Source organism: Canis aureus, chromosome 5 (genome assembly GCF_053574225.1).
Source record: "Canis aureus isolate CA01 chromosome 5, VMU_Caureus_v.1.0, whole genome shotgun sequence".
NCBI lineage: Eukaryota > Metazoa > Chordata > Mammalia > Carnivora > Canidae > Canis > Canis aureus.
The window spans coordinates 21,263,795-21,276,736 of record NC_135615.1 but is presented as its reverse complement, the minus strand read 5'-3'; the positions used below and the strand labels follow the sequence as shown (position 1 = coordinate 21,276,736).

At 35.7% G+C, this 12,942-nt stretch overlaps 2 long non-coding RNA genes across 9 annotated transcripts in view; one reads left to right on the top strand and one right to left on the bottom strand.

Annotated features, from left to right (window-relative positions):
• Positions 1–12,942, bottom strand: part of LOC144313794 (uncharacterized) — a 466,610-nt gene that overhangs the window by 283,143 nt on the left and 170,525 nt on the right. For all 4 annotated transcript variants that reach the window (XR_013379422.1, XR_013379421.1, XR_013379420.1 and 1 more), the window contains one exon: positions 7,101–7,197. This is a non-coding gene — a long non-coding RNA (uncharacterized LOC144313794). The remainder of the gene's footprint in view (positions 1–7,100; positions 7,198–12,942) is intronic.
• Positions 11,737–12,942, top strand: part of LOC144313793 (uncharacterized) — a 47,802-nt gene continuing 46,596 nt past the window's right edge. For all 5 annotated transcript variants that reach the window (XR_013379415.1, XR_013379416.1, XR_013379418.1 and 2 more), the window contains exon 1: positions 11,737–11,954. This is a non-coding gene — a long non-coding RNA (uncharacterized LOC144313793). The remainder of the gene's footprint in view (positions 11,955–12,942) is intronic.

The following is a 12,942-nucleotide window of genomic DNA, read 5'->3' as shown; positions in this document are numbered from 1 at the left end:
ATAGAAAATTTAAGATGAGTGTTTCTATTTCTGAAATTAGATTTTTTTTATATGTTTGGAATTTTTGTATTTCTGGAATCTCAACATTGTTAGGAGTCTTAATAGGGATTACACTGGATCTGTACATTACTCTAGGTAGTATGAACATCTTGACAATATTAAGCTTTCTAATTCACAAATATGGAATGTCTTTCCATTTATTTATGTTTTGATTGCTTTCAAAATTATTGTTTTCAATTTTATTTTTTTAGTTTGCAGTATACAAGCCTTTTGATTCCTTTGTTGAATGTATTTCCAAGTATTTTATTCTTTTTGATGCTATTATAAATACAATTATATTCTAAATTTCCTTTTAGGGTTATTCATTATTAGTGTATAGAAATGAATCTGCGTTTTGTGTGTTGATTTTGAATCACATGGGCTCCATGATCACTTGTATTTTTCACCCCTAGACAAGAAGTCTTTCCAGGTAGAGGATTTACCCATTAACAGGCTTAGCTAACTCTTTTGTTCCCTTTCACTATCTATAAAGATTTTTATCTGGAGAGGATTTTTTTATGATAAATTGTCATTACCAGTTTAGTAAATCAATGTTTTTAGGAGAATAGAAAGAAAACTGGAGTGCATGGATATCTTTACAGTAAAACATTTAAGAAATGGAAAGGCAAAGAATACAACTGACTGAACAGTTAAATTGAACAGAGACCACAACCTACAATAAACAAACTGCTTAAACACAACCTGTTTCTCCCTTCTTCACCTAATATTTTAAATAATTTGATAACCTGGCTGAGGTAGTGTAAGTTTTCCCGTTTAAAAGTTACTTTCCGCTTCTCTATGCTCTGGTCTTTGGAAGGAAGGGATTATGCTGAGTCTACTTTTAAGAAGTAGAAAGTCATGCTCTTCCTCCTTGAGGACCATGTATCTACATAAATTATTTAGAATTCTTTTGCATGGGAGATTTGTCTCTCGTTAGCTTATCGATTTGCCCATTTTATTTATATCAATATGGACTTATGGGTCCTTATTTTATACTTAGGATTAATATTTAATACTTTATTTATCTCTCAAATTATTCTAGCTCTGGCAATAGGGAGGGTCTTCAGATAAGCTCATGTCCCTGTGGTATGCCTCCTTCATTGTTTTTTTTTTTTTTTTCTTGGTATTTCCTTACTTTCTGGTTCTGTAAAATGCACCAGACTCATCTTGTATATTCTCTGCTGTAGTCCTAGAATCAACCATTTCTCCAAGGAGCCCTACCCTCTTTTATTGGAGAATGGTATTAGAAAGTGAGATCTGGATATGAGGCATGTTCATTGTTATTGAGCTCTCAGATTATAGGACAAGAAATATATATGTGTAAATTGTAACATGTTGTATACATTTTTTCATAAATATTTCCACATGTAACAACTTGCATTTATATTAAAATAAACATGACTTAATACTGATGCCGCTAAATCTAATCAGTTAGCATATGGATCAGTCTAGCTTTCTTCCCTTGGTTACCTGTAAATTTCCACTCCTGAGGTGTCTTCTTAACCCATCATCAACTCCATGAAGGAATCATGCTTGATCTGTCCTGATAGAGTTCTCTGTCATATGTCTAAGTGAAAGCATGATGACTTTCTACTTGATGTGGTCGCTGCTTAAATTCCAAGCCTCTGGTGCAGCTGCTTTCAGTAGAAACTGATTGATGGTGTTAACCACATATTATGTTTCCAGCCTCTTTGGGAGCCTACCCTTGTTTCCAGGCCTCCAAAGAATGCTCACAATAATATTCTGTTAGGAAGTACTGTATTGATTTCTGTGATGCTCTTCTAATTTCTCAAGAAAAAGTGTCTCTTCATGTTTTATCTGTGGTTCAACCTGTAGTTGAAGAGGCACCCCAAGGGATTATGTCATTAGCATAAGTCTATATATATCACATATCATTAGGCTTAAAGCAGAATGGATTCAGGTTGTTGTTTTTTGTGTTTTTTTTTTCTACAAAGGTTCAGATGCATGTGCCCTCTGGGATGGGCTACATTAAGGGATCAGAAATATAGGAAGAATCCCCTCTGCAATGAACCAGCTTGTAATTATCCTAAGTGAAAGGCAAATGCATGCTGTTGAAATATTAGTTCATTGACTTTGTAGGTGGGATAAGAAGGTTGGACACATTCCCAGATTTATTCTGGGAAGCTACATTCAAATTTCAGTTCAATTCCTAGTTAATAAAGAGAAAAATGCATGTGAGGAAACTGTCCTACATTTCAACTTATATTATTGGTTGGATTTCTAGTTCTCTTTCCTTGTGTCTTTCTCTCAGACAGTTAATCACAGCAGCTACTGGTTTCTTCCTAAATTGCTTTTCTCTTTTCTCAGTATATTATTACTTTTACCAGATTTATCTCATGCTTCTCTCATGTAGGCCTCACTCTACTTACCTATTTCTCACTTTCTGGTCTTTCTGATGAATGGGCCTTTTTTCTATTCCCTCAGAATCAATTCTTTTTAAGTAAGAATAACTCTGGTAGTCCCAAGGTGCAAGTGAGTAAGTACTCACCATTCCTACTGCCATACTTAGTTTGGGAAAAAAATATATGCTCCCTATTCCTCCGCTTTGTTGCAACACACCATGTGGCTTTTGCTAATGTTGAAGGTAACAATGTGTTTTTAATCTAATTTACTAATGTGGAACAGCTTTCTTCTGAATCACAGTGGTGTAACCATTGACAACCAGAGCTTTGGCTCATGTTGAGTGTGAGTGCGTAGGATCAGGAAATAAAATTTTCCAGTATCTCACTATCCCAATTTAATCTTTATCGATCTTAGTGAATTAATTAGCAAGTAGTAAGTGGTGCTATATCAGTAAATGTTTATGAACAATTATGTAGTTTCTTTGAACACTTGTCGTCCAAAAGCCATGCCATCGAGTTCAACCAGGCTTTTATTGTTGTTCTCACTTATTTTATTGGATTATTTTTAGACATTCTTCACCACATCCTCCATTTCAGTCTCATGCTAACAACTGACATTATCCCTTATTCACCTAACACTCTTTTTTTCCTCTCTAGATCTATGCTTTTATGCATCTTTTCAGGGGAGAGGTTTCTTATATCTTAGAGTAAATCTCCTCTATCTTCACTCATTGTCATAAGACCCTTTTGGGGGCCTTTACAGCATTTCTGTCTTCTCTCTTTTCTGCTTTGAAATAAGCTCAAGCCTCCTTTGGTTTAGGAAAAAACAAAAAAAGAAAAGCATGACTATTTTGCATTTTGAGGCTACCATCTTATTCTCTTTGGGTTTGTTGCCAGTCTCTTAAATCTTGGTTTTCCATGTACTATCACCCATTTTCTTTGGCATCCTGAAATCTGACTTCCCTCCCCATTACTGGACCAATTATGCTCCTGCAGAAGTCACCAACGGCCTTGTCATCAATTTCACAACATCCCAACTGCTCATTATCTCTGTCTTGACATTGTTGAATTGAGCTTTTGAAACTCTTCTCTTGGTTGGTTTTCATGAGACAATAGTGCAGTGTTCCCTTCATTGTTTCCCCTTTTTCAATTTCTTTCTTTTCTTTTTCTTTCTTTTCTTTCTTTTCTTTCTTTTCTTTCTTTCTTTCTTTCTCTTTCTTTCTTTCTTTCTTTCTTTCTTTCTTTCTTTCTTTCTTTCTTTCTTTCTTCTTTCTTTCTTCTTCCTTTCTTCCTTTCTTTCTTATCTTTCTACTCCCTAACTACAGCTATCCTGAAAATTGGTCCTCATTAACTCTGCTCTCTTATTTACACTGTCTCCTACATGCAAACCCCATCTACACTCAGCAGTTCAACCATAGGGATGATTTAAAGTCCTTATATGTAAGCAAGACCCATCTTCTGGATTTCAGCCCTGGATTACCTACTGGCCATTTTCATTAGGTTGCACACTTTCACCCCAAACTGAGGATCTCTAAATTAGAAATAATTCTCTTTTTCTGGTCCCTAAATTGACTCATCTTACTATTTCTGTATTTCTGATAGGATTTTTATTATTATGCTTGATGCACAGGCTATCTAAAATGTCAGATTTTTGTGTGTCTCCATTTCTCTTTCTGTCCATATACTTAGATCTCTGCTTTTTCAGTCTTTTGGCCTCCACTATTGCTCATGACTTGGCTTCATGCCTGGTTTATTGCCTTCAACACTTAAGCAAGAGCCTTCATCTCCAACTTCTCTTTGTATCAAAATGCACTTAAAAACTGAGAAGATCCTAATTTTATTACAGTAACACTTTTATCCCCCAACAAAATTTCCTCAAAAAGAATGCCATAGTTCCCTTATGGCCCATACAGGAGACAGACACCTCACTATAAAAGTCTTTGAATGACAGATAAAAGCATATTTTTATTCTTTTTTAGGAGTCTTTAGTCGGGAAGCTATGTAAAAACAATGAAGAATAAAAATATTGCTTTAATTATATTTGGGGGGATGGGTTAGTTGGGTGGAGCTTAGAGGCAGGAATACCATTTGGGAGTTATTTTAATAATCCTCAAATGAAGTGATAAATCAGAACTTAAAATGATATAGTAGAAGGACCAACCTAAGAAAGGAGAAATCATCCACTGTTACAGATTGATGTATGGGTTCTGGGGATGAAGCAAAGGAAAAAACTAGAAATAACTGCCAGTTTCAAGGACAGTGATATGTAAAACTGTGGGAAAATTAAATTTATAGGAAAGTAGGAAAATAGAACTGTACAGGCATAAAGTTTGTTATTTCCATTTTAAATATATAGTGTTATTGATATTCTCAAGTAATATGTCAAACAGACAACCTGAGATATGTTAGGAACTTTTAAACATGTGATTCCTTCTCTGAGCAATTTTCATGGTTTTTCCTAAAAGAAAACATCGAAGAGCCATATATAGGTACTAGTCATTTAAGCCTGAGAGGATGATCTGCTACTTCAGAGCAAGTAGGCCCTATAGATTTCAATCATGCATCAGGTTCAGAAAGAACCATCACATACAATTATCAGAATTATCAGAATTAATAAAATATTAATTATATTTTTTAAATATAAAAAAGATTCCTTTATTCATGACAGTATTCCTATCTTGCTTCTTCTGGAGTTACTAAGGGAGGTGAGGAAAAGAGAGAGAAGCTATTAATTCATTCTCATTATCTATATTTCAAGAAGTGTTGGTTGATGTTTGTTTGCTTTTATGATGTTCACACTTAATACCCTTTCCAACTGCTAATTCATTTAATACTCCCCTGTTCACTTCTTCTCCATGAGTATTGGGGATTCAATCATGATTTTTTTTTTTTTAATGCTTTTGCTAAGAAACACACACACACTCTGGTCACCATCACCTTCATGCAAAGCTGCCACTCTGGCTTTATGCACCCTTTCAAAATTATTTACTGTTTTGTAAGTAAAATTTAAACAATTTTATACCTGCCCAACTCAAGCAGACTGGTTTCTATCTAGGTCTCAGAGAATTTCAACCCAAGTTCTAGGCAAAGAAAATTATTACAAATGTGACAAAAGCATATAATAGAAATTTAGAGTAAATGGGAAAAGAGTAAGACAACCCAGGCTCTCTTAGGCCAATATTAACCAGCCTACTATATAGAAAGCTCATAAGCAGAACCTAGGTCCTATGAGACTAATCCTCCAGCCTAGAACACACACTAGGATGGGCTAAGACACCTACCTGGTAACTTTAAAGCTCAAATATGTTCACTTTGCAGAAGTGGGACTAGGAATTTAGGAGCAAGACTTTGAAGGCTTCCAATTGCCCAAATAGTTTCAGTAAGGCCATTATGTATCTCACTGTCCAAAGGAGGGTTTCTATAAACAATATCTCTTTCAGGTCACCAACATTTGCCCAACTTCAGTGAAATGGCACAGAAAGTCACTTAGAGACTTATATGGTCATGCCTATATGTGTAGATGTAGATATATGTGTGATCCCACACCTCACACACAGTATTTTTCTCCTGCTTCAAGTAGTAGCTTTACTTTTTTATCATTTTCCAGTCTGCTTTCTGACTATAGATAGCTAGGCTCTTTTGCATCTTAATGTATATTAAGGATAAAGATGTAAGAATTAATATGTTTCAACAGAAGTCACACTTCAATCTATACATACTTATCCAAATGTCCAAAGAGGAAAAAACAATCTGGAAATGCAATCAGAGATTCAGCATAAGGTACAATTCTTCCTATGCTTTGGGCCTGTCTTCAAAAAGATTAAACATTATGTACCCTCTGAATCTCCCTAACCTTTTTGTTCACTGAAACTTCACTCTTTGTCCCACCTTTCGGGATTCAACTAATACAGTAATATTATAGCCCTAAGATATTATTAGCTAATAATCACTTTATATTTTAACATTTGAAAACTATTTTCCATTTTAAATAAGAGATCTTAATGTCTTGATTAATGAAATATATATTAATTAATGTCTTAATTAATGAAATATGTATACATATTTCACCAAACATATTTAGGTACAAAGGTCATAAACTCCTTTCAATTTACTCAAATGTTCCTGATATATCAATTTTATAAATAGTGTCAACCTTTTTAAAGAAACCTCTTCTGGCTGCATTGATTTTTTTCTATTATTTTTCAGTTTTCTATTTGATTGGTATCTGCTCTATTCTTTAACTATGGGTGGCCTCCTGCATCTACATTTAAGTGAGACTGTGCATTTGAAATTCAATAATTGCATTAAATTATCCTGCTCTGAATGTTAAGTACTTAGCTCATGCTTGCACCACCAAGTACCTCTCCACTAGGCTAGCAGATAATATAAACAAATACAAATATTAATATGAACACAACAGCATGGATAAAAGTTCATTGAAGCAAGTTAGTTATTGAACCTCTCAGTACCCTTCAATCCACTTTATTTACCTTTTCTGCTAACAGACTGGGAGCTTTCAAATATGCCCATGAAAGATAAAAGGCCATCCTACCTTTTTTCCTAGAGGTTATGCAAAAAATATTTCACTGTACTCAGATAAAAAAATGCATTTCTGCACATCCTCTCCTGGGCCTGTGTTACTGACTTGGTGAACTTTGCTGCAGAAGCAAAGGCAACACAGGACAAGCATGGTCTTACCTCAACCTTTGGACAGCCAACAGGATTTCAAGTTACAGCAAAGTCTCTCCAGGGTCACGTTCACTGTGATTTCAAATGAAGTTGCAGGTCTTTTTCTCTTCAAGTTGAAAGAACAAAAAATGTCAACTTCAGATTATTGCTCAACATCTTTCAAAGAATAAACATTAATTACATGCCTATTCTGTGTCAGGTACTGCCTAACCATATGCATTATTTCCTCCAATGTTCATTACTTTGGTGGGGGAGGTTGACTCATCGAGACCCATTTTCCATTGTCAAGGCAATTTGTGATCTTAGTAATTTAAAAGAAAAAGACCAATGTACCTAGAAATAACTCCGGAGGTTTATATTCTGTGAATAGCCAAAGAACTATATGGGAGGCTGTCAATGCAGATTTTAATAAGACTTAGATACACCACAAAAACCTCGTCCTGTAACAAAGCATTACTCAGACCTTTCCAATTTCAGCTCCTTGCTGAAACATCATAACCACCCACAGCACATGACAGGGGCTCTAGGGATTACACCAGGACAGACAGGTCAAATCACCTGTCACTGCTCCATTTGCCTGCGATGGGATAGATGCTGGATCTTCATGTTGTGATTTCTTAACATTTCTGACACTGTTTTACAACACATTGGAGCACCTGTGTCTCTCCCCAATGCCTTCCTCGACTGATACAAATATCCAGAACCAGTAGGTCCTACTTATTGAATACATGAAAGACAAAAATAATTTTAAGACCAAATAGAAGTATAGACTACCAGCAGAGGCCTTTATTGAATGGATAAAAAAAAATAGAAGAATATACTATTGCTCAAACCAAAAAGGCAGGAATCCAAATGTTGCTTAAACTTAGAGCAGCAAAGATTCCAGACTCTCACTGCTTAAATGGAAAGCACAAAATATACCCTCAATTCTGATGCAGGCCCTTGAAATCTACTTCAACTACTTTTACTATGACTATAAATTCTTACTATAATGACAAAAAATTCATACAACTTATTTCTAAACTATCAAGTGGAATTTTGCCCTAAAGAATGAAAGCTCCATTTCTGGTTAAGGACTCTCTCTCAGTGAATACTTTCCTTCATACAGACTTTCACACTAAATTTCATTCTGAATTTCAGATTCATCTTGCATAAAATTTTTCTTAATGAATATCTTCCTTTTATTCCAAGTGTAAATCTAGAATTCTTGCCCAAACCTTTGTTGTATTTCTCTGGTAAGCACCATTGTATATCTGGCATAACCTGATTTTAAATACTCATTTGGCTCAAATTGAGAACTTTGCAGAGGAAAATCTCACTAATTGCAGAAAATCTTTACATTTTTCTTCCACTTTCTCTGGTATCTTTGAAAATGGTTTTCTCCTCTAGCTTAAGAAATGAATTTTAGGGGATCCCTGGGTGGCGCAGCGGTTTGGCGCCTGCCTTTGGCCCAGGGCGCGATCCTGGAGACCCGGAATCGAATCCCACATCGGGCTCCCGGTGCATGGAGCCTGCTTCTCCCTCTGCCTGTGTCTCTGTCTCTCTCTCTCTCTCTCTGTATGACTGTCATAAATAAATTTTAAAAGAAAAAAAAAAAGAAATGAATTTTAGAAGAATGAAGACAATTCCATGGATCTTTTATTTATATTACACATTTGCCATAGGTTGGTTATAAAGTGACAACCTCCAGCTCTATTTTCCCCTTTACAGAACTTTAGAATTATTTCTTTTGAAAAAAAAAAAAATAAGAACAGATAAAATCCAGTGGAGCTTCTATGTCTGTAGCCTGTCCACTGGGGAGATAAATTTCAGGATATGAGTACGAGAAGTAAGTTGTATTACATCCAATGTTCCAATCAAGGGAAGTTTATAAATGGCAGATTTTCTGTGTTGTTGAGTTTTGTGGACATTATGTCTGTTCAATTACAGAAAATAATTTGTTAAAAATCAAGAGCATGTTGTCTACAGTTTGGATTGCTTAAAAAAATAGCACATGTTGGAGAGTAAAACTGTACTCATGACATAATCAGTGACCCTGATACAATTATTTCCCTAATATTCTGAAGAGAGAAATCTGGGATCTCCAGCTCAAGCATTTTTCTCAAGTTTATCATATGCTTGATGAAATTAATATATGTCTGTATATTATTAAAGAGATAATAGAAGTATAGCTTTTACCAGGCCTCTTCATTGACTGGGTATTTGCAGAAGGCTGTGGTTTCTCTTTGTTTCCAATAGCAAGACTTTATTGGACACTTGCTAGAATATTGGGTAATAACACTATGAACCTCTCAGTGGCCCATAGAGACACATTGACCCTTGGATGCCCTACACCTAGCACAGTGCCTGACACAAAAGTACTACTTAGTGATTTTCTTTTAAACTGCTTTGAGATAACTGAGAAGAAAAGAAAATTTCTCTCATTGAGTTTACAATCTTACTGACTACATTTAACTTGCACAAAACAAAGGGTTTGACAAAAATTACCCGGAAGAAAGTAATTCTAACTCAAGAAAATTGCCAACTTCAAAGTTTAAAAGAAGTTTGGTAAATCTACTATCCTTCTGTGGATTTAAAAGTGAGCCTTGGGGCACCCAGGTGGCTCAGTCAGTTAAGTGTCTGACTCTTGACTTTGGCTCAGGTCATCATCAGGGTCATGAGATTGAGCCCCAGGATGGGCTCTGTGCTCAATGGAGAATCTGCCTGAGATTCTTTCCCTCTTCCTCTGCGCCTCTCCCACTCGCTCACTCTGTCTTTTAAATAAATACATCTTTGAAAAGCTAATAAAAACAATAAACCTGAGCCTCTAGAAATATATCTCTAAGTGGTTTGTGAGTAGAACCAGATCAGAATTTTAAGACTACAGCCAAGATTTAAAGGTCTTCTAAGAAAACAAACATGTTATTGCTTTCTGGTAAATAAATGTATTTGAACTGTCAATAGTAAACAAAATGAAGCGAGGGGGTTATCATTGACCTGGAAAGAAATCCACAAATTTGTAGCTCATTATCTCTTTAAAACTTCTATTTGTTTGTTTGTTTTGGCAAACAAGAGCATATTCATTTAATATCCAGGCTGCCAAATTCCAGCGGCACTGGGTATTTCTTGAGAAATTTCAGAATATAAAAGGGGCAAGCAGATTAGCCATTAAATATCTTGTTATACTGTGGACTTCCAAAGAAAAGAAGTCGAGTATGGTAGCATTAAACAATACACATAAAGCAATCAAATGCCCAGAAATGATCTAACACAACCCTGAGACAAATCCCTTTAAATTGCTTAAAGGCCTTGGCTTTTTTAACTGATATATTTATTTAGATACTATTTACTTAGATGAATTAATTCATACAAGTAGCACAAAATTTTTAAAAGCTCAGTCTCCCTCTCCTTCTAGTATTCCAGATGTGCCATCTCCTTCCCCAGTTTCTATGGATCCTATCAAAATATTTTATGCATACCTAAGCACATTTACATATGTATGTATACACATATAAATGCAGATATATACATATTTATTTCTAAAAGTTTTTTTTTTTTAATTTATTTATTTATGATAGTCACAGAGAGAGAGAGAGAGGCAGAGACATAGGCAGAGGAAGAAGCAGGCTCCATGCACTGGGAGCCCGACGTGGGACTCGATCCTGGGTCTCTAGGATCGCACCCTGGGCCAAAGGCAGGCGCCAAACTGCTGCGCCACCCAGGGATCCCTCTAAAAGTTTTAAAATCTGAAATATTTCAAGTATATAGAAATTGTGTAATATAGTAGATAGCCTGTACTTAAAATATAGATGTTTAAAGCTTAACATTTTTGTGATTTTTGTTTCAAATGTAATTTTTTAAAGAAATGGAATGCTGGAGATACAGTTGAATTCACCAATAATCCTGTTTTCTTTTTCTCCTCTGAGGCTAACATTACCTGAAATTAGTGTGCATGCATGCTATGGTGAAAGAGTTAGCTAAATAATTCTCAAGTCTGTTGTTGTATAGGCACCAGATTATTAGGATTCTCTGGCTGTTTTTTGCTGACTTTAGCAAAGTATTACCAAAAAAAAAAAAAAAAAAAAAAAAAGAGGAGTTTAGGCAAGAATGAACTTTTTTCAGAGGGCAACTAAGAATTCTTTGTTGAAAGGAAATAAAGCTGGGCAAACCTAAAATTAAGGGTGTCTTCCTACCCAAGCTTAATGTTTCAGGGTGATCTTAATCCAACACCATTACAATGAGGGAGAGGACAAGTAAATCAAGTATCTCTAGGAAGTGAGGGGCTGTGGGCGTTTTATGCCTTGGTGAAGGTGTCTATTTTATTACTAACATTGTTTAGAAAAGCTGGGAAATGCAGAAATTAACAGGAGCCCGTCTTTTGGTCTACCACTGCTTTTAAATTTTTTACACACATTTCACCCCCTCATGGACTCTACCCTAGGCAGGCAGACATGCCCATTGCCTCCTTTTCTTTGGTGTGTCAGTGGACCATAGAAGTCTGGAAATAAAAGAAGTAAGGTTTAAGAACCACACCCCATAAAGAATTTTAAATGTGGCTAATGGGACAAGACGTAGACAGGAGGTAAACAGATTTAGTTTACAAAATTCTTCAAAGAATTGTACTATCAAAAAAATCCAAAATCTAACTTCCAAATTCCATGTTTCACCTGTGAAGCCCCCCAAGAATGATTTAATCTTGAACACAAACATCCTCAGATGTGTCCCCAGGTGGATAGACAAGAAGAAACTCTTAGAAAAATAAGACAGGGACCATAAAAAACAAAAAACAAACAAACAAAAACAAGGCAGTTAACCTACAAGAGAGTAGAAGCAGATTTAGACAGATGGACAAGCAAGGAACTTACTTCTCTGCCTGGGTAAGGAGTGTCTGTGATTCCTGAGCACCAATGTTTGATTACTTCTATGGGTCACTGAATGGGGGAGTGTTACTGTAGTTCTTCATTATTGGATTCTGGGTATGTTCATGTCATAGTGTAGGAGAGCTCATGGGCAACATGTTTTCATAAATTATTAGACCATGGAAAGACATATCCAGACCTAATGGAGACAACCATGTCTAGCCAAGAAATTTTGGCCAGTTGCTAGCCATAACTGCCTGGTGCTTTAAATTGTCTATCTTGTGAGGGGAGTGTTCTATGGAAGGGAAGAGATGTGTCTAGAGATATTTGGATGGCCAGTGGGAAAAAGTGAGTCACACTGCTGTTTGTCTCCCCAGATCCATTCTGGTTTTCTTCCTAAGGTTTTACCTGCCCAGTGAGAGACTACATTTCCCAGCTCTGACGTAACTAGGGTTTTAGAATGCTAGCAGCAATGAGTACAACTCCTTCTCATTTTCTTAAAAGGAATTGGCTACTCTATTCCTTTTTTCTCTTTCCCCAACATTTGGTGTATTATCTTGTTCATGATTCAGTTTTGATCATATAGATGAGGACAAAGCTGGCAAACTAAATGACAGAAGGACCCTGAATTCCTGGATGACAGATGTACCTCCACTAACTGAACTGATCACACAGACTGCTCTATGAGAAAGCAATGAATTTTCATGGTATTTAAGCCACAGACTTTTAGGTTCTCGTAATAGCAGCTTGGTATTTAGCCCAACTAATGCAATACACATTGTTTCAGTTTATTCATTTTAACTGTCCTACAGTATATCCAAATGTATTTATGTATTTCCTTATTTATGACCAGTTACAATATTCCTAGCTTTTAGCTCCTGCAACAAATGCAGCATTGAACATCTCTCTGTGTATTATGAGATTTTTCTAAGGCTCTATTGTCCAAGACAACAGTGACTAATCACATGGTTTAATTGAATTATTTAAATATTGAACATTTATTTTCTCACACT